Here is a 19,990-nt window from a genome sequence, read left to right as displayed (position 1 = left end):
ATGGTTTGTTATAGTATTCTTTAATTTCGGGACGAAATTCCCTAAAGTAGGGGAGACTGTAACAACTCGGTTTTCCCAACTTATATTACACCGACCCGTTTTATGTTCGGGAACTTTTATCGGTAAAATTATCACGTTTATCGAATATCTAATATTTTATTTAAATGTTTATTTATATTTAATTATAATATACAAAATACTTTTGATTTATATACAAAATTAACCCTAAATTAAACTTTAACCCTATTTTGTTTTCTCTTCAATAGTTTAAGGACCAAAGTGCAAAATCTGTATTTTATAAACCATTTACCCATTAACCCTTAACCCAAACCCGTCTACCCGACCCAATTAGCAAACCGCGACCCGCTTCGTTGCTTGGAGCTTAATTATTGCTGTAATTATAGAAAATATTGGTGATTCTTGATCTTCATTTTAAAATCGGTATCACCGACGTAACCAATTAAGAAACAAAAATCGTTTTGATATGAATTGCTTAATAATCAAGCTGACCATAACCTAGAACGGGTTTATATCCTTTTCGTCTATAATAATCCAATTAATTCTTCCTGCACCTTCATATACCTAGCGCCAACCTTAAAACCATAATTAATTTGATTAATGTAGCCTGCAAGATCTCGTTTTTGATCAACCCATAGCCGACGGTTCCTTGTTCTAATTAACCATCCTTTAAACGTCGTATAAGGTAATGAATTATATGTTTTTGGTCGCCTTGATCTTCTTTATAATTATCCTAACTTCAATTGATTCAAAGCTTAACAATATATCATGTTTATATATTATTGTTCGTGTATGATAACTAACTGGTTGGGTAGTACAGTTGGTTGTGGTTGTGCCTCCGGTGAACCGGCTGCCGGCTCAAGTTCGATCCCCGGCAGCCCGTTTTTACCTTCTTTATTTATTTTATATTTGTTTTAAGCTTATACATTACAAATTAATCATTTAAATACATAATAATTGATCATTATTTAGTTTAAAACCATCATAATAACAAGTTGTTTTTCGAACCTTAGTTAAAACCATATATATGCATATATATATATATGTGTATGTATGTATATATATATATATATGTATATGTATTTTAGTATTAAAATCGTTAAAAAGATTTTAATTTAGTATATATATATATATTTAAAATTCATCTTCTTATTTAATGTATTTAGATATATTATAGACTAAAGTAGTTTTTTTATAAAAGATCATATTTTTTATAAATATTATTATTTATTATTGATTTTTAACAATATTTATCTAAAAGAAATCTTTATACTAGATGTATTTTTAGTTTATAAATAATTATTTTAACCAAATCTCTTTATGTAAACTATGAAATATTTATATCTATATATATGTATAGGTGTAGGCTATGATGTAGAGATGAATGAAAATGGAAAGGATTAGGGTTTAAGGGGTATTTATACTCCCTTACGCCCATGGACCTAAGGCCCATTCCACCTCTCATTCCATCTTTTAAAGTACAAGCTCTCCCTCTAATAGTTTATTCACCCAATACTGATAAATGACATATTATTGAATAAACAAAATTTCCTTTATTAACATTACCGAAAGTAGGATGTTACATATCACATGTACGAAGCGATTAGCAAAATATTAGGTAATCAGCTGCACGTCTCAATGTTCTATCGATTATGTCTTTTAATTTTACTTTAGTATGTATATTGATAAGTTTTACACTGTTATTTGTAGACGATGTATAAAGGAACAAGGAAAGCATTGAATATGGAGTTTTAAAGAGTGTTGACATATCACAAAAAAATCAATGCTCTGCAAGAAGTAAGCGCTTTTCTTATACGCGTTTTTGTGTAGCGGAGGATTTTACTCTTAGGATGCCTGACACACTATAATAAATGCAATGCATAGTACTTTCATTTTGTAATACTAGATTGTAATATCATTTTATTTATATTTTCAACCCTCAAATTACTATTATTGTTTTGGAATTTAAACTGCATGTGAGAAATCTTCACTCATTGGAATATCATCTAGAAGTGAGCCAAAGGTTCTGTATCTTCACTCATTGGTTGATGTCAATTGAATAATTTGCCTTAGCTCTTATTTATAAACAAAAGTGTAAAAACATGAGTCAATAACTCAAAACTTTCATCCGATTGGGTCTAATTCCTTGGTACCTAATAATTTTTAACTTACATTGACTTCCAAAAGGTTGAACTTTAGGTTGATATATTCAGTTTCAAAGAATACACTGATTTTACAGAGTTTGGCACATACATCTACATAACCAAGTACGATGGAGTAAGGATTGGGAATCAACAACTAACAGCTCCCTCGTGCTGCAACGCGTGAGTCAAAAAGCTTGTTGTATTTATAGGGGACCCGACATTCCTTCTAGAAACCCTAATCATAGAAAAGCCATAAAAACATACAATTGTAAACGGTCTTCAAGAAAGCAATGTATTTACGCGCATGGCACCTTTGACTTTGTAATCTGTGAGTATGCTCGGGAATTTACTTCGATCTGGCAAAAACTTAGATTATTTGAAACATGCAAATAATCCTCTCAAGCAAGCTTCATCTTCTCAAGCATCTCCAAACTTTGTTCGGATACACAACCACGAGCAAGATAGTTCTTGATCTGATCACTTTAGTCATAACTTAGTATTATTTGAACTAACCAAGTATGCTCGGGTCGTGTAGGTTTGCTCGAGACTGAACTTTGCCACACTTAGTTAAATTCCATAAACTCCAAACCAGCATCCTTGTTACCATATTTATTAGTATTTCTCTTGCTCGACCCACTAAATTTTTTGGGAACTTAGTTTAAGCAATGCATCTTCACAAGTTTGCTCGGTAAAAAACCATTCTTGCTCAAGAACAATCCATGATCGAAGAAATGTAGTCTGCTCGGACTCGAAACTTAGGAGATTGCAGAAGACTATCCCGCTCGGGTCAGGATATCTTGCTCGAGGAAGTAAGAATCTTGGTTGGAGTGCACAGGCTTGATCGGAGTCCATACTTAGCCTTTTTTTATGAGGTTAAGAATATTTAAATCATTTTTTAGGCCCAACAGTTCATATATATGCACTCTCAGGTTTCGTGCTTCGACCGAGAAAAAACAAAAACCAAAAGACTAACTTGAAATCAAGTTGTGTTAAAAACATATATAGACATTTGGTCAAGAATACGGTGTGCGTGTATTCAATACATTTGAAGAAAACTTAAACTTGTTAAATTCAAGCCAAAAATCAATTCGTTTATACGAAGTATCATCATTTTTTGAGTTGTCTTATGAATCATATAAAAATGAGCTTCTGACCAAATGACCCATCTAATCAGTTGATTAAAATATTTAAAAGAGGCTTTAGACGACCCTCACAAGATCAAACGATTAGCATATATATTGTGACATTCGTCAAATTCGGGTTAATGTTTTATTCGTTTGTAATCGGATCCTATCATTTAATGAAATGTTGAGTTATTAACTATGTTATTCGGTTTTATATTTGTTGTTCTTACGCGTGACTTGCATTAATGTATTTATAATCGTTTAAAATATCAAGTATGTGCATTTAGTCCATATACTATTGTTTTACCCACTCTTTATACTCAAACCAAACTATAGGGGCTAGATGGCAATTTAAACAAAATTCTTTTTGTTTCCATCCTCTTCCCTTCTTCTCCCCATCACACCGACAACCTGCCCCTCCAATTTGTTTGATCCTTTTGACCCATAAATCATGGGATTTGATTATTAGATTGATTCTTAATCTGCACGCTCCATCTTGTTATAGTATGCATGCTAATTGACAGCTAAACGAATAAAACTGAATCGATTTTTTTAACTCTAGCCGTGGGCTGAAACTAACCTTAAAACACTATAAATACAAGATAAAAATTAAATTGGCTTGGTCCTGCACCATCCTATTAACGTCTCTAAATAAAACCCCATATCAATTTTACCCCAAAATCTCACCAAAATTGTTTTTATCGGGTTCATGCCGCAACCCTCATCTCGTCGTTCATCTTCATTTTTTGCTCGATTAAGGTAATTGAATGGCCCTTTATGATTGGATTTAGTAATGATTAAAATCCCTCTATCAATTTCATATGACAGATGGAAAATGGACTGTAATTGGGATCGATCCCTTCTAGGGTTCTTATGGTGTAAGGGTTAATTGGAGTTAATGCGTGACATTCGTCATTTTTTAGTTTAATCGTATTTGTTCTTGAACGGTAAACCCAACCCATTTTATCTTTCGGATTCTTTGTTATTAAAAAAAATAGTGGTTTTTATGTTACAAATTTGTTTCACACTTGTTGGACCGTGAAACGTCCTTTTCGGTACCTTGAAACACACTTTTATGGCTAAAAACGACTTAAAACGAACTTCAGGGGCCTAAATCATCAAAAACCAAAGCTGGAGACCAAACCCCAACCCCATGGGCGCCGCGCCACGGTGCCATGAAGGGTGAGGTGGTCATGGGGGGCGACCACCTGTCTGCAGACCCATTGGCTCGTTTTTTTTTTGTTGTTTTATACCTTGTTTGACCAATTTAACCTATCCAATTGCATGTAAACTCTTGAAAGAAACATTATGGCCAAACCCTTACTCTTTCCCTATATAAACAAGACCATGTCATCCCTTTTTGATTTTCTCATTCACTTCAAACTCTCCCCAATCTAGCTCTAAGTATTCATCCTCCAAACTCTTCATAGTTTGACTTCTCAAGGTCAAACTAATACTAATCTTTGTTTCTAATTAATACTTGTTAATTAAAGCTTGTTATTACAGCTTGTTTAAAATATATTTCCCTTGTTTCCTTGGCTTTCCCTTCTTCGTCCATGTCGGTTTAGGTCCTTGTTAAACACTTTAATTGATGCTTTAATTTTGTTTAAGCTTGTTAATATTGTTTAGTTCCTAATTATTTTAGTTTCCAAATAATTTTAATAGTTCAGTGGTATTCGGGTATGTGGTTACCATCCTCGGTTTCATTCCGAATCAAGAACCGAACCAAAACCGAACTTTTGTTTAAATCCTTTATTGTTAACATATTATATGTAACACTTGAGTATTATCATTTCTAAGTTTCTTCAAATAAGGTCCATGGTATTGGGTATGTGGTAACTATCCTCGGTCTGATACCGAGTCAAGGACCGAACCGAAACCGATCATTCGTTTAACTCTTTATTTAATTGTTTTAAAAGAAGTGTATGTAAGCTTTAAGTGTTTAAGTTCTTTTATTTAATTTTTTTATTTTTTTATTATAATATGGATTTGTTGGACCCAAGCTTGGTAACATACCAAGTCTTGAACCAACCAAACCAAACAAATAGAACTAAACCGAGTTCACTCGCTTAAAACACACTAGTTGTGTTTCGGGCCACTGAATCTCACATTTTTATTTTTAAAGATCTTTTACAAACTAATTATAAATATTTTCTTAAAGTACTTGGTATGTCGGATCCAACTTGATCTTATAATAAGCTTGGACCGACAAAACCGGACACTCACTTAACATCAGTGTTTGGAGTATTTCCTTAATAGAACTTCTAACATTAGTTAAGTTTCTATTTTATATAATTTATCTCATGATATTTATCACTTTGGACTATCGGATTCAGACTTGACAATTTATCAAGACCCGAAACGACTAACAAAACACTCGTTAAAATCCCGTTTTGGTAAATCTAACAAGGGGTCGTGCACTATTGCAATAAATCAGTCCCCACGTATTTACTTAACAAAGGTTAAGTAAAACTAATGGATAGAATACCGAGACCCGATTTCGAGCAAATTTACTTTTCAAAATCATTACTTTAATTTCTTATGTATTTACACTTTAACGCTCAAACTTTAATTATTTATCTTACATGTCATGTTATTTTACTTTAAATATTTTAAGACCATCTACTAACTCAAGACCCTCTCAATCTAGGTCTCGCTCGTTGAACTTACCTTTTCATTTTACCGCAAATTAATCCTTCAAGTTACTTATTTCATATGAGTAATCACACTCCCCCCTTTTTACGCTTTATACTTTTGGGGGTGGCATGCGTACCATATTCAAACTTTTTGTAACATCCCAATTTTTGTTCGGTTAATACAATAAAAATATTTGATGTTATGAGATGGGCTAGTGTTGGGTTAAGTAATATGGGTGATGGACTTGGGTTATTAAAGGAAAGACATGGGCTCAAGCCCATGACCCATAATATAAATACTTTAAATGCCTTAATCCATTCATTTACCACCCATTCCATACACCACCCAAAACACACACTTAGATCTCTCTCATCCTACTTTCTCTCTTTAGCCGAAATCACCTAGGAAACCGAGCATTGACCCGAGGTAATGATAGTGTGATATTGTAGAGATCCAAACCCATTAGATCTAGTCGCGAAACGATGCGCCGACATCTTAAACCGTTAAAGTCACGAGATCCGGATGGAATCGGGTATAAACCGATCGAAAGATGAGCTTAGGGATCATCCTAGCTCAGATCTGGGTCGAATGGAATGTAAAACGGTGAATACGGCGGTGAAACAAGCGAGATCTCGCTTTTCCGGCGAGATCCCGATTTTCCGGCGATGATGGCGCCGGAAAGGCGGCGCCGGAGTTATGAATATGAGGTAACGAATGTCAGACCTAACCCTAATTCGTTAGCGGGTATTTAATGGATTAACGGTAGTTCGTTATGTTGATTCGCTAAGGAAGAGTAACGAACTAGCTTCAATTCGTTAAGTAGTTAGTGATGATCATTCGTTAAAGTCAGTTCGTTATGGAAAGCCAGTTCGCTATGTTAATATGACGAATCAAGTGATTCATTACTCATCCAGTTCGTTATGTTCAGATAACGAATCAGGAGATTCGCTATTCACCAATTTGTTACGTTAAGATAACGAATCAGATGATTCATAATTCACCCTCTGTTCATATAACGATTCAGGTCGTGATCTGAATAATGAATTATACTTTAAAGTAATGACATAAGTGGTCCCTGGACTTAAGATAGAATGATTTAATTACATAGAAGCCCCTAGACTTTGATAATTTATGAAAGATACCTTTAAAGGTTAACGAGTAACGATTAACTAACCAGGTAAAGATTCAATGAAGTAAAACCGGCTTAGACACTTAATATTAATTAAGTAAACTATGAGAATGGCCAGAGTAATATTTAATATTGTGTTCATTAAACATTTAGTCGCGCACAACTAGAGAAAGGAGTAACTGTTAACGGTGAACGTAACCGAGTTCAGGTGAGTTTCTAGCCTCACTTCCTGGTTTTGTTTTCGGGGCCGTGTGCATACTCAATATGATTAGTTAATACACTTACCTTAAGTGGTAAGTATATGCTACATATGATATTTGTGATAGATATGAATGGTTGCTTGTCGGTACGCGAACGATCTTCGGATATTACGCGTGTTGTCAGGTTGTTAAATAAAGATTTGAATGTTATATGTAATGTATGGATGATGCGTGAACGTTATGAATGAATATTTGTCAGGGTGTGAACGATCTTCGGATATTGCACGTATCGACAAGAAGTATGATTATTAAACGGATGATGTGAAGAACGCCTAGAGTGTTCTTATGCTACAATGTAATTGTCGTATATGTGAAGTATGCGTATATAGGTACATGAATGGTATGTGATTTCTACGTCCGAATTAGCAAGTTAGGATGACAAAATCCCTCTAATTTATGTTGGACATAGACTTGGCAGGTGATGTCGTAGTTAAGGACGGCGGGCCTTATACACGTTATAGAAGATAGATGAGAACGTAGTTAAGGACTGTGGGCCTTATACGTACTTCAGATAGGATCCAACATAGGAAATGACTGCGGACCTTATACATGCTGTAATTTGTATTGTGGTAGCATAGGGGAGGACCGCGGACCTCGTACGTTCTATGAACTAGGTTGCAACATAGGGAAGGACTGCGGACCTTGTACGTGTTGTTATTATAGGATGGTATAGGGAAGGATTGCGGACCTTGCACGTACCATAAATGGTGAACATAGGTAAGGACTGCTGACCTTTTACATGTTCACGACCTTGAGTATAGGTATAGACGATGGGCTATGAATGTACACTCGGTAGACTAAGGTTAGTGATTTTAGGTATGTATGTATGATAGTAGGGTAACTGGTTAAGTATGGATATGTATCGTTGGATATGTATATATGTATGATATGTGAATGTATTGTATATCGCCTGATTAACTAGCACTCACTCAGCGTAGCTGTATATATATATATATATATATATATATATATATATATATATATATATATATATCCATGCCATGTGCCATCTTCGTGCTAGCTCTTCATATATATATATATATATATATATATATATATATATATATATATATATATATATATGAAGAGCTAGCAAGAGGATGGCACATGCCATGGATTGAACGGCTGGCATCTTAAGATGGAAGAAATGATGTTTTAATACGATGTTTTATGTTACGGTTCTAAAGAAAAGATTAAATGTTTGTCACGAATGATTTAAGTTAATGTTTCCACGAAAGTTTTAATTAACTCTGATTGTAGAACTACGTTTTTGAGTAAAGCCGACGTTAAAGTAGGGCTACCGGGTTCGGGGCCTTACAAGTTGGTATTAGAGTAAAGTTTGAGAGATTTAAGCATCCTAGATGCTTAGACTTGAACAGAAAATGGGATATAAGTAAGAAAAGAAAGAAGATGGCATTTCAAGATAGCCAAGTGTCACTCAAGCAAGCGCAGTAAAGGTAAAGTATGTAGTTAAATAATGTAAGAGGATGTTAGCTTAATTGCTAAAGGGGGGATACGTATATGATAGGGATATGATTAATTGATTGATTAACTGTTTAAAAATATAAACTAGCACAAGTGAAATCATAAAGGGAAGTATGTAGAACGAGAGAGTAATGCAAATGGTTAATTACACCTGGCCACTGTCATTAACTACTTACCTTACGAATCATGTGCTAAATAATTCCTAGAGTGATGACATTTGTGTTTTTCCTTATAGAATACGAATGGCTGGAGCTAGGGAGGTTGCTGGAAAGGGAGGACGTACGGGAAGTCATGGTAGGCCACGCATGGTCCGAGAACCGTCGGTAGAACACTGAGGGAGAAGGAAGTGTAGCTGGTTGAAATCCGAGTAACAACAACGAAAGGGTTCAATTGGATCCCGCAATCCAAGCAGTTATTGTTCAAGCTGTAGCCGCTGCAGTGAAGGACCATAATCCTGAAAGATCTGCTGGGAGCCATGGGAGAACTGTCGGAGGGTCAGAAGAGAAGGGTAAGAAAGATGATGAAGGAGAGAAGGAGGAATCGTGCGTGATTAAGTCAGTGAAGGTTGGCGATAGGAGGAAAGGCCGAAGTGGGTGTAACTACAAATCCTTCAAAGGTTGTGACCCACCGAAGCTGACTGGTCTGGGAGACGCAATCGCTACTCTTCAATGGGTAACCGCCATGGATAAAATTATCCGCATCAGCGAATGCCGTACCGACCAAGCCGTGGGTTATGCTATCCAATCATTCGGTGATGAGGCAATGTACTGGTGGGAGTCGGTTGAGCAGAGGAAGAGTCGGGAAGAGATCAAGGCTTTGAGATGAGACGATTTGAAGGAGTTAGTGATGAAGCGCATCTGTGCTGATGCTGAGGTTGAAAGAGTTAAAATGAAGTTCTTGAGTCTGAGGGCGAGAAAGAAGACACACCGCGAATACACCACTGAATTCAACCGCCTGTCTAAGCTGGTGCCAGACATGGTGAACACTGAAGCAAAGCGGATTAAGTGTTATATCAGGGGACTGCCACATAATGTTCACTTCTTAGTCAAGGCTAGTAGACCTGCTACCTTTGATTATGTTGTGGGACTCGCAGAAATGGTCTATGACGACTTGGCGACAGTTGATGCGGAGGAGGAAAAGAAAGAGAAGAAATAGGCTACTCCAACTAAGGGATCTGGCGAGATGATGGCAACAACTGATGAGAGGAAGACTAAGGTTGGAAACAAGGATGCATGTAAAAGTGTGGGAAAGTGCACCAGGGAGAATGCAAGACTGGGACGGACAAGTGCTTTCGGTGTGGAAAGAGTGGGCATTACTCTCGAGAATGCCCTAATCGCCCGAAATGCTTTAAATGCGGAAAAGTTGACCACATGGCTAGGGATTGCAAGGAATCAGAGGAGGGAGGTCCGAAAGGGTAAAGCCTTAGGAAAACTGCAGAGAGAAGCACTCGATGAAGGAATAACTGCTTATGCAATAGTTTTATTTTGTTTTAATTATGATTGCCTAAGAACTTGTTTTGTGTTAAGGTTTAAAACTTATGCTTATCTATGACGTGTAATATATTGAGTTGGGTTATGAATAATTATTTATGTTATGATAAAATGTTGTGTTAGACAACATTGTTAAATGGTACGGAACAAGGTCCCTTGGAGGGACAAGATGAGACTTGAAACATCGAGGGTCTCATGGACAAGCTACCTTAATAGCTAAAACACATGAACATCACTCGATAACTGCAAGTTAGGAGTAAGAAGGATAACCCAGAAAGCAAATACGATCCAATAAAGTGCGTGAATATAGGAAGTGTTCCTTTACAAGGAATAAGCTAGGTTTCGGGGACGAAACCTCTTTAAGGAGGGAAGACTTGTAACATCCCAATTTTTTGTTCAGTTAATATCATAATAATATTTGATGTTATGAGATAGGCTTGTGTTGGGTTAAGTAATATGGGTGATGACTTGGGTTATTAAAGGAAAGACCATGGGCTCAAGCCCATGACCCATAATATAAATACTTTAAATGCCTTAATCCATTCATTTACCACCCATTCCATACACCACCAAAAATACACACTTAGCTCTCTCTCATCCTACTTTCTCTCTATAGCCGAAATCACCAAGGAAACCGAGCATTGACCCGAGGTAATGATAGTATGATATTACAGAGATCCAAACCCGTTAGATCTAGTCGCGAAACGATGAGCCGACACCTTAAACGGTTAACGTCACGAGATCAGGATGGAATCGGGTATGAACCGATCGAAAGATGAGCTTAGGGATCACCCTAGCTCAAATCTGGGTCGAACAGGACGAAAAACGATGAAAACGGGGGTGAAACACGCGAGATCTCGCTTTTCCAGCGAGATCCCGGTTTTCCAGCGATGACGGTGCCAGAGTTATGAATATGAGGTAACGAATGTCAGATAATTTCTCTGACATTCTCTTACCTAACCCTAACTCGTTAGCAGGGATTTAACAAATTAACGGTAATTCGTTATGTTGATTCGCTAAGGAAGAGTAACGAACTAGCTTTAATTTGTTAAGCAGTTCGTGATGATCATTCGTTAAAGTCAGTCTGTTATGTTAAGATGCCGAATCAAGTGATTCGTTACGTTCAGATAACGAGTCAGGAGATTCGCCATTCACCAATCGTTACGTTAAGATAACGAATTAGATGATTCATTATTCACCCTCTGTTCAGATAACGAACCAAGCCGTGATCTGAATAACGAATTAAACTTTAAAGTAATGACAGAAGTGGTCCCTGGACTTAAGATAGAATGATATAATTACAGAGAAGCCCCTAGACTTTGATAATTTATGAAAGATACCTTTAAAGGTTAATGAGTAATGATTAACTAACCGGGTAAAGATTCAATGAAGTAAAACTGGCTTAGACACTTAAGATTAATTAAGTAAACTATGAGAATGGCCAGAGTAGTATTTAATATTGTGTTCATTAAACAGTTAGTCGCGCACAGCTAGAGAAAGGAGTAACTGTTAACGGTGAACGTAACCGAGTTCAGGTGAGTTTCTAGCCCCACTTCCTTGTTATGTTTTCGGGGCTGTGTGCATACTCAGTATGATTAGTTAATACACTTACCTTAAGTGGTAAGTGTATGCTATATATGATATATGTGATAGATATGAATGATTGCTTGTCGGTACGCGAACGATCTTCGGATATTGCGCGTACTGTCAGGTTGTTAAATAAAGATTTGAATGTTATATGTAATGTATGGATGATGCGTGAATGTTATGAATGAATACTTATCGGGGTGTGAACGATCTTCGGAGATTGCACGTATCGACAAGAAGTATGATTATTAAACGGATGATGTGAAGAACGCCTAGAGTGTTGTTATGCTACAATGTAATTGTCGTATATGTGAAGTATGCGTATACAGGTGCATGAATGGTATGTGAGTTCTACGTCCGACTTAGCAAGTTAGGATGACAAAATCCCTCTTTATGTTCAACATAGACTTGGCAGGTGATGGTGTAGTTAAGGACGGCTGGCCTTATACGTGTTATAGAAGATAGATGAGAACGTAGTTAAGGACTGTGGGCCTTATACGTACTTCTGATAGGATCCAGCATAGGAAAAGACTGCGGACCTTATACATGCTGTAATTTGTATCGTGGTAGCATAGGGGAGGACTGCGGACGTCGTACGTGCTATGAACTAGGTTGCAACATAGGGAAGGACTACGGACCTTGTACGTGTTGTTATTGTAGGATGGTATAAGGAAGGGCTGCGGACCTTGCACGTAGCATAAATGGTGAACATAGGTAAGGACTGCAGACCTTTTACGTGTTCACGACCTTGAGTATAGGTATAGACGGCGGACTATGAATGTACTCTCGGTAGACTGAGGTTAGTGATTTTAGGTATGTATGTATGTATGATAGTAGGGTAACTGGTTAAGTATGGATATGTATCTTCGGATATGTATGTATGTATGATATGTGAATGTATTGTATGTCGTCTAATTAACTAGAACTCACTCAGCGTAGATGACTTTTAGTATGCACGCAGGTATATATATATATATATATATATATATATATATATATATATATATATATATATAAAGATCTAGCACGAGGATGGCACATGGCATGGATTGAACGGCTGGCATATGAAGATGGAAGAAATGATGTTTTATGTTACGATTCTAAACAAAAGATTAAATGTTTGTAACGAATGCTTTAAGTTAACGTTTCCACGAAAGTTTAATTAACTCTGATTGTAGAACTGCGTTTATGAGTAAATCCGACGTTAAAGTAGGGCTACCGAGTTCGGGGCCTTACACTTACTTGTCTTATGATCTCATTATCAAATCCACAATTCAACATTATGTGTTATTACAAATATTTTCTTGATCTTTGTTTATGCCTCAAATTGATTATGTGCACGAGTTTTCATTTTTATGTTGTTGTTGAGCCTCGATAAGTATGATCATACGCACCCCTAACTACTTTAGCCTTGTGCTTAGAATAGGGCCTCATTCTCCGAGTATTTTGGTTGCTACCAAATAGAAAGAAGCCACAGTTATTTACTTTACATTTACAATGGTTGTTGCATTATTCTATGTACACATGTGAATTGTGATTTTTGTCTCATTATATACATATATCGAAAACTAGTGTATTGCTCACCAACATTCGTGTTGATCAAATCTATTTTTATGCATGCTACAGGTTTACTTTTAGGTTGCTTATGAGTATTGAAGACTCATCACTTAGATTATACCTTTAGGATACTTTAATAAATTTAGTGTTGATGAAATTGTTTGTATTTTGATTTGAACAAGTTGTATTTGCGATTATTGAACGAAATAAACAAGTTGAGTAAATATTGTCATTTTAATAGTTTCATAGTGTTCTTCAGCAATCCATTGCACCTCCGCATGTTCCGTCGCCTTTGGTCGGGTGTGACAGATTGGTATCAGAGCCATGACTATAAGATAGGCGGTTAGACGTAGTGACTTAGTATAGTTTTTGCTTTAGGGTCCTTACACATGTTGCTTATACGTGATTGCCCTACTTGATTGTTAATTTCAATTATTTACTTATTTACTTGTGTACTTCATTTAATCTCATATATATAAATACACAAGCACTCAAAACATCCTAAGGTATCCTTACCTTACCTTCATTTTATCTCATATATACACATGCACACACTCTCATATTATACTAAGGTATCCTTACCTTACCACAAAAAGTTAGTTTTATGATGTTTTATTGATCACAAACTTAATTTGGATCCCGTTGTTTATTATCTCCATAAAGCTTGACTCTATAACGGGTTTGTAGCCACCATCGGGGGCGAAAAACTATGAACAATCATTTGACAAAAAGTTTCCAAGAATCTGAGGTGATTAACTTACCTGGGATGATTGAATTGAAGTGTTTTTCCTCTAGGCCAACAAGCCATGTTATACATGTCAACAACTTTAAGTTTTCGAATGCAAGCGTTCCGGTTGCCTCCTTATATTTTTGTTGGAAGCTGTCGGTCCCATATAGCTCTCTCTATAGATCACTCACTCACTGTCGTAACCCACACATAAGTGTTGACAAGAAGGTTCACGACTTACTATTTCTGGTAAAGAACAATAGAATATCAAAGGAGGAATCAATAATACTCTAAATGTTGCTCAACGGACATGAATGTAACAAACACACAAGTAACTCAAAATATTTCCATATATATTGCGAAAGAAACAATGAAAATCAGTTAGGGTTTCTAGGTGGAATGTATGGATTTATGGCAGCTAGGCAGCCATCAAATCACAATATTCTCATTGTCACGTTCTTATCAGGTGTGCCCTAAATTATTCCTTTTATAGGCCCTACCCTGACATCTGACATTCCCTTTAAAAATTTACTTAAAACATAAAGCCCATAACGGAAAGAAATCCCAATTAAAATCAAACCAAACAAAGGTTCATCACGACCTAGGTAGTTTATGAAGTTTAGCCTAGCATCATATAATATAAATCAAACAAAGCAAATAAAACTGAAAACATGGTGAATGAATGAGAAACAAAAGATTAAAGGCGATAAAACCCGTAGTCTTCGATCTTGAACGTAAAGCTCTTCACCGGCTGTTCTCTTGCCTTCAAAATCATCACAAGACTAAAAAGTATGCTCTCTAAATCTCCAAATTTGTCTGGTGGCAGCAGAGTATTGTCAGGTTTAAGTTAAAGATGTTTAAATACCAAAACAAGGCCCAACATGTAGCATAAACGAAAATGAAAAATCCTCCAGCGACCCCTAGGCGCCGCGCGACGGGATTTGCCTACCCGGTCGCGCGGCGCGGCATGCTTTATTAAGGGGGGCCGGTCAGACCGGCCTGGTCTGACTGGTTCTCTGTCCGGTTCCTTCCTGACGCGTTCTGAATCTCCGTTTTGGCTCTTTTAAACTCGTTTTTCGCCCTTTTCGAACACGATCAACTTCCATTGCCTACAAAACATAAAAGTGTTATTAGTATACAAATCTCGACTAAAACGAACATAAACAATTAAAATATTAATTAAAATATACAAGGGAAACATAAACAATTAGCATTATATCAAATATCCCCACACTTATTCTTTTTTTCGTCCCTGAAAAGTTTGATGCAGTTGGATCAGAATCGGAAATTTATAGTCTAACAAACATATAGGTTAATTTTTAAAGCTTAGAAGAACACAAAAACCGCGATCATCGATATTGTTGTCCACTTAAACCAATGCCTTAATCTTTAACGGGACAAATAAGATCCAACAATAATATTACTCGGTGGTTTACTCAATTAAGACCCGCTTATTTTCAGCTTTTACCGGACCAGGCCACCCCAAATTGACTTAAACCTCAAAATTAGCAGAATTAAAACTTTTGTTGCTCTTTTTTTTCATGAATTGTTAAGACGATCAAGGGTATTGTTTATCCACTTAAGCTTAAGCATCAAAGTCTACCAAGCAGCCATTAGATACGATTAAGGTTCAATTAATTAATAGCTAGTGTTCCCCACAACATGACATACCCCCGTTATCAAGCAATACCCCGAACCCATCACCATGGGTAAGTATGCAAAATTTCATCTGTAGGGCTTACATGTAGCGTGTCCCTTGTGGTCCGTTTCTTAATGGTAATGAGACACGAGCAAGGGGACCCCACATGGCTAACAGCGTGGTTGATCAAGTCTGTAGTGTATTTGTACTTTTGTACTTTTGTGATCATGGTTTATAGACTTATAAGGGTTTGATCTTTTTAGCTTTACTTAAATATCCACAACCCCACTTAGGAATTGTGAATACCCAGATGAATAGACTGCATACACACCCATGGTCTCCGGACCCGAAGCATCCCATCAATACAAGATTTAAGGTTATAAAATCATACGCCAATGAGGTGTAAAACACTAAACTAGCAGTTTAAGATTATATCACATGCTACACGACATACTCTAATGTTAAACCTACCCAAGCATCATCTGATAACGTATTCAGATTTTAAAATTTTATAATATTTCCACTTTTCATACCAAAATTTGAGGCTTGAGTATGGCCCGACCTTTCAATACTTATCTTCCACGGACAAAACGCTTTACCCACAAGAGATTTCTGACCCATTTTATCAAATTGCCCTTTCATTTTCAAGGCCCGACACATCCCAAGTTAAGTGCGTTTTCTTTTATTTATCTCATATTATTAGTAGTTTGAAAAACCGGTTTCCGATAAGTATCGTCATCTCCCACTTTAACGCAAAAAAAATTATATTCAAGGGACATTTTTAAAACATTTTTCAATTTTTTTTAGTTAAACTTAAACTATGACTCAAATATCCTATCCCCACACTTAAATTTTGCATTGTCCTCAATAGAAGGATAAGGACGACTTAAAATAAAAATAAAATAAAAATAAAGTCGGACTACAAAAAACTAAACTACAAAAATAAAAACAAAAGCAAAATAGAAAGTTAATAAGCTAGATAATGGAAAAGACTTAGCTGGTAATATGCATGAAAAATGATGCTAGAGTCTTCTTCTATGAATGCCCTCCAACTACGAACGTGCTCAACAATTGGTAACTCCTTCTCTCACACACGAACGTAAGCAGCCAAAAATTGAACAAACAATATCTAGAAATATATCTTTATCAAACTGATAGATATTAAGCATTCAAAGTATTTTCACCAACCGACAAAAATATATAAAATTATCATGAATAACTAGCAGCAAATAATAAATAAAAAGTATACGGCTCAACTGCTCCATCCCCACACTTTTCTATTTCAATATACTCAACCTTGGGGATCGTTTCTCTAGCTCACTCAATCTCTCTTCAAATCTAGCAAAATTTAAAAAACACCAAAACAAAGAAGAACTACAAAAAACTACGTTATTGACTCGATTAAATATATAAACTCCGCGAAACCTCCCCACACTTGAACTTAATCAGGAGGTTTCTCCTTAATCTGGACCCTATCTAACCCGTTTAGTTCCACCCGGAATTTATCAAACAGTAATATATCAATGATGGAACCGCAAAATATTAAATTAGAATTAAAAATCAGTAACGGGTCAGACCACCTATATTTAAACTTACCTGGCAAGAGCCGAATACGTTGTATCGAGAAGACTGGGCATGTTTGACATGCAAAGTCTTTTTCATTCCCGTAGACCATCTCCTAAAATGTACGCAAGTTCGGTTTTCAGGTAACCTATCATCCTCGGCCTTATCCCGTGGCTTTGATTCCAGATCAGCATTCAAAACATAGTCCACATGCCGGAAATGGTGTTCTTCCTCTAACACCACATCCTATCTACACTGTCCTCTATAAGTAGGGACTCGAAAAACGCAACATCCTCATTAACGTCCAATGTGTCTCCCCCGTCATAATCCGACAATCCATCCAACTCCAGATCAAGGAATTCATCTTCCTCGTTAAGCTCATTATCAACCTTATTTATATCCTCAACACCAAACATTAGCTCGAGTGACTCTCTCAATTCTATCTCTTCCTCAAACACAGGTTTCACCATAATTGATCTTAGATATGCAGCCCACTCCTCCTCATCACAATCATTATCGGAGTCACTACAAAAATCAGTACAATTAGCAACACATACCTGTGAAACCTGAGGTGGGACTTCATCAACCACTCGTGTCTCCATATCCCGGATAAGCTCCTCTTCTTCATCTACATATTCCATGATTGGCTCTTTCCCTTCTTCTGGAAACATCGGGAACAACTCGCCCAACCGATTCATGTATCCCAAATAGTTGCCTTCCGCATCATACTTATAACCAGGTGACGGTTGCCCCTCCAGCTGCACACTCTCCTCTTTGGTTTCTCGAATAAATTCGCTATCTGACTCGTACACGCATTGGGAGATCTGCTTTGGCCCTTCTTCCACCTTTGTCAGTTTTCTAGAGATTTCTTTAACTGCATCCTAGAGACCTGCAAAAACAGATATTTGATTCTTAGTATAGCATCATGTTCAGCTAATGTTTGTTGGTATTGGGCATCTTTCTCCATTGGTCGGGCCAAAAACTCCTCGATCATATTCAAATATACCTCAGCACCCCTGTTGAGGTTGCTCTCGGAATGTTGACCATAATCTTGCCCATGTTTGTATTGATATCCCCGATCCGGTTCGTTATAAAAATATGACAGGGACCCCAGTGAAAGATAAGACTGTTGCTGCACATAGGGGTTAGTACGATTATATTGACATGCACGAGTCATATGACAACCACCGCATCTATAACAAATAAAGCGAGAACCCTTGTATGGACATTTAATGGTAAAGTGAGATCCATTACAAATTTCACACAAAATTACAAGAATCTAAACAATCAAAAGTCATAGACAATTAGACACCTACGACTCAAAAAAAAATAAAATAATAATAAACACGTAAAAAGCTAATTAACTAAAATCCTAAAAACTCAAAAGCAAAAGCACAATAGCATGAATATAGCAAGTAAGTCCAATCAAAACTAGTAACGCAATCGCCAAGAGTCCCCGGCAACGGCGCCAAAAACTTGATGTGCTAAAAGTAGTCAAATTATTATTAACTAAAAATAATTTAATCTAGACACTAAGTAATAATTCTAGACTCTTAAACTACTAACCGGCAAGTGTACCGGTCTACTCTAGTACAGCTAAGTAAGTCCGGATATCGAACCCACGAGACTCTATAAATTACGTATACTAGCTAATTAGACTCAACTACAATACATGACTATTTAATAATAATGTTTGAAGGGGGTTTTTAAACTAATTATTAATTAACTAAACCTAACCTTAATTGATTAAAATATAATAAAACATAATCATTACTTATAATCTAATTAATTAAATATTATAAACTTAACCCAAATTAAAATAATAAACTATTAAAACACTTAGATTAACTTAGATGATGAAAATAACTACCTAGGCTAGAATCCCCAATGTCACGACAATCAATCAAATGGGAAACTAAAGTTATGGAACTGGGATAGTAAAATAGACCCTTGACAGAAAACCCGAACAGGACCCTTGACCTTCAAGAAGACTCCTACGGATTTCTAACAAGTTTTAAGACTCACCAGTTTTATGAATTGAACTTCCTTACAGTTATTTAATAATTTATGTCTAAGTATCTTTATGACGAAATCCAACCTTACAGCGCGGAAATCAAAGATAGTTAAGAAGACTCAATTGACTTAATAGACTAAGCTGACAATCAAACCAAGACGGACTCCTTACGAAGAACTAAATCTAGCAATCCTGACCAACAAAGATCTATCAATAACCTATCACCTTACAGCTTTCTAGGTTAGCAGCTCACTTTTATCTATTTAATTAGTTTTATTGTTTCTATGATCTCAATGCACATCAATCATAAACTAGTCAAGAACACACAGTAAATGACCGAACAAAACCCTATCCTATGAAACAATCACCAAGGGTAATGTGAAACAATATATCCAAGTAAATAAAACCAAGCAATCTTACGCATCAATTAATTCAAACTTAACAACTTACTTAAAACATAAAGTCCATAACAGAAAGAAATCCCAATTAAAATCAAACTAAACAAAGGTTCATCACGACCTAGGTAGTTTATGAATTTTAGCCTAGCATCATATAATATAAATCAAACAAAGCAAATAAAGCTGAAAACATGATGAATGAATGAGAAACGAAAGAC

Source organism: Bidens hawaiensis, unplaced genomic scaffold, assembly GCF_021521415.1.
Source record: "Bidens hawaiensis isolate Kalapana, Puna unplaced genomic scaffold, B.hawaiensis_p1.1 tig00030225_1, whole genome shotgun sequence".
NCBI lineage: Eukaryota > Viridiplantae > Streptophyta > Magnoliopsida > Asterales > Asteraceae > Bidens > Bidens hawaiensis.
The sequence above is the reverse complement of the archived record's forward strand: the minus strand, read 5'-3'. Positions refer to the sequence as shown.